Genomic DNA, 3,497 nt, shown 5'->3' with positions numbered 1-3,497 from the left:
TTCAACGAGATATGGCGAAACTACCATGTTTCTTTTTAATTCTAACACCTGAGCTCTGTGCTTTTATGAATAGACTCTTTAGATGTTTCCATCTAATCACATTTGTTCCTCAACTCTTACAACCAAGATGTTCCCATCCACTTAGATTGGTTAGTCCCAACCTTAATAAGCATAGATTTCTAGGCTCTGGAGTTTATTTATTGCGACTAAAAAGTTTCTCCCATACCCCCAAACTTAAATCTAACATTGTCCTCAATGTTCTAAAGATAAAATTAAAAACATGAACAAGGAGAAACTATTACCACTTGAAGCAAAAGAGATAAGAAAAGATATTACCGTGTCGCAACAATATTGGGTTACCTCCCAAGAAGTGCTAAGTTTAACGTCTTCAGCCAGACTAAGAAAGGATTAGTCACCTTATGGAATCATAGAGTAATAGCCGGAATAACTACGGATCACCAAAACCAAATAAGTCTATCACAAGTAAAAGGAATCTGCAAAATGCCAAGAAAATTAGAAAATAAAGCATACCCTTGTCTAGTTTCCTGTTTAAGACAACTACATCTAGCTGTGGTTCAGGTTCAGGTTCTATATCTGGGTCTAGATAAAATATTTTCATGGGTTGGACTTCCTCAAAGGCAGGATCCTGAAGATCAGGTTGTAGAGTCTGAAAATACTCAACTAAGAACTTAGAAGAACATAACAATAACCTGAATAATTGGGGATCCTCTAAGTCAATCATATTTGACTCACACTGTTGACCACAGTGGTGGTCATTCTTAAGCAAATGTGTCGACCCTACTTTTCTAAAGTAATTAGGTTTAGTCTCAAAACTTAATAACTGACATATCTGAAACTCATATGTTCCCACAATTTGAAGGAAAGTTTTTGGTGGGAAAACAAGTCAATTTTGGTATCATAGCCTGGGTTAACCACATCAACTAGAGGATGGGTTTTTAACAATTGAGATTCATTCTGGACAACATGAGGTTCGGGAAAACGTGTATGAAGATAATCTTGTAAAATGGTTGAGGCATATATGTTAAGTCCCAAGTGAGGGACCTTTCTAAGAGTTAAAGCATATGGATAATAATCACCCCCAAACTTAGAGTTTTAGTGTCTCTAGAAAGACTAATCACAAATTCCCTAATTTCTAGGTCATCAGATTCCTGAAAATGGTCAATTGATTCTTCTAAATCGGGTTCATCCTCACTCATCTCAACGAGTTCATTTTCTTTTTCTAAGTCTAATGTTTCTAAATCGCTAGACTCTAAAACAATATTCTCATAATAAACTCGTTCCTCAAAACTATCAGCGGCTTCGTAAAAAGGAAATACTACATCGTCTAAAACGGGGATACCTCTAGTCAAATCCTCATCCTTTTGAATAGGTAAAATATCATTAAAATTATTTGGATTTGAACTATAAGTAACATGATTATTATAAAGCTCAGTTGGAGTAATAAATTCCTGATAACTATGCCTAAAAATTTCAAATTCTTCATCAACCTTATCCTCATCATAATCATTATAATAACATGAAAATGGTTGAACCTCATCTAAAGTAGTGTCTCCATTTATAACCTCATCATTAGGTGAATAGTAACTATCCTCATTTTCAAGGGTGAAACTGGGAACACTGTGTTGGAAATTCAGATTATTTCGAGAAATTCTTTCATTCGTATCTAACTCAAGTCTACGTGTCGACTCAGCTATCCTCTCAAGGGTATCTTCTAAAGAAAGTTCCCTTAGTGTTGGATCTAAGTTTTCAGTTAACCTAGTGAGGATATCTAAAGAAGATTCAGTCGTTGTTGCAGCTCTTTCGTCCATAACTACGTTATTCACCTCAGCTAAATTACATGTCGATTCAGCTAACTTACGTGTCGATTCAGCTAAATCCCTGAGGGACTCTTCTAGAGAAGGAATAGGAACAGAAGGATCATAAAAAAGACTACTTTTCAATAGTTTGATTGTATCCTCTAGAGACGAAGAACTGTTACTATAATTATCTTGCTCGAATGACCGATGCGTGTGTGGATATTATTTGGGCTCACCATGGTATGACCCATAACCTTCAAAAGGTTGGCGTTCCCAACCACTATTCACACTATGGTCATAAAAGGAATAATTTCCATATTGTTCAGTTGGATATTCATTGTATTGGCTATTGTAATACCAGTTTGACATTCTCAACACAAAATAAACCCACTAACAGGGGATTCGCGGGTGTTCAGAAAACCTTACCTCCTGTTCCAGACGGGGGATGAACCGTTGAAGTCGACTCGGGCCACGACTCCGATGTCGTGTACGAAACCGATGGGCCGAGACAGTATCGTAATTGTCGTCCTTCCTTGCAGCAGTTTTATTTAAATTAACCCTTCCTTAGGGTTTTAAAAATAATGTCCAAAACAAAGTCCCAAAAATAAAGTCCAAAAAAAAAAAATCAAAAAAAAAAAAAAAAGATTACAAAAATATAACCCTAATTACAGTTCAAAAAAAAATAAAAAAATATCTAATAAAAATAAATTAACTATATACAAAAATATTCTTTTTTACTCGTTTGGGTTTCTCTTTTCTTTCCTTTTTTGGCTTCGCTTTACTTTTCAACACTTTCTCTTTTACATAAGCTCCGCACCAAGTCTGAAAGCAAACAGAAAAATACCAAAACGCGTAAAAAAGAATAAAAATAATAAAAATAAAAACAAAACCTAAAAACAAATCTATACACAAGTCCGCGTCGGCGGCGCCAAAAATTGATGGTATTTTATATAGTGGTAAATAGAGTTGTCGTTCACTCGGACTTGATGGATTGATTTTAAGAATTAATAAACTAAAAGAAAAGAAAAAATATACACAAAATATTGTCACAGGATGAAGAGTGCTACTGGGACTAGGATTTCGTCGAATTCATAACATAGGGTTCAATTTATTTATTCTCAACAATTAAAGCTCGATGAATAAAATTAACATGGACTCTGGTTTTGCCAAGGTAGATTCTCAAAAGATTAGTTGTAAATCCTAAGCATGATGTATCAAAACATTTAAGCTAAGCATACCTCGTCAAATTAAATGACAACCAATTAATTCAAATCATATTTCAATTAAAATTAATGCAAAAGTCTTAAAAAGAATTAAATAATTTTACCCATGTATGAAATTCGTCTTCCTCCGTCGTCCCAGTGTTGGGGTTTAGCTCATCACGTCGAAAACACACTTAAAATATTTATTCATGGCTCAAAAAGTGTTTACAAGATGATGAAATGTAATGAGAAGAATAAAACAATGATTTTGCTCTCCCAAAACTCCCCTCTCTCGATAATCCTGTTTGGTCCTACTAGCACCCTATTTATACACAATAACCCATTACTCAAACATCTTTTCAAAATCTTCTTCCATAACTCCATCAGATCTTCTCTTTAATGAAAGATATCTCATGAATAATTTCTTTCTCCATTATCACAAATCTTCTTTATTTGCTAGAATAAAATCCTAGGGATA

The sequence above is a fragment of the Papaver somniferum genome, unplaced genomic scaffold (genome assembly GCF_003573695.1).
Source record: "Papaver somniferum cultivar HN1 unplaced genomic scaffold, ASM357369v1 unplaced-scaffold_132, whole genome shotgun sequence".
NCBI classification, from domain to species: domain Eukaryota; kingdom Viridiplantae; phylum Streptophyta; class Magnoliopsida; order Ranunculales; family Papaveraceae; genus Papaver; species Papaver somniferum.
The sequence above is the reverse complement of the archived record's forward strand: the minus strand, read 5'-3'. Positions refer to the sequence as shown.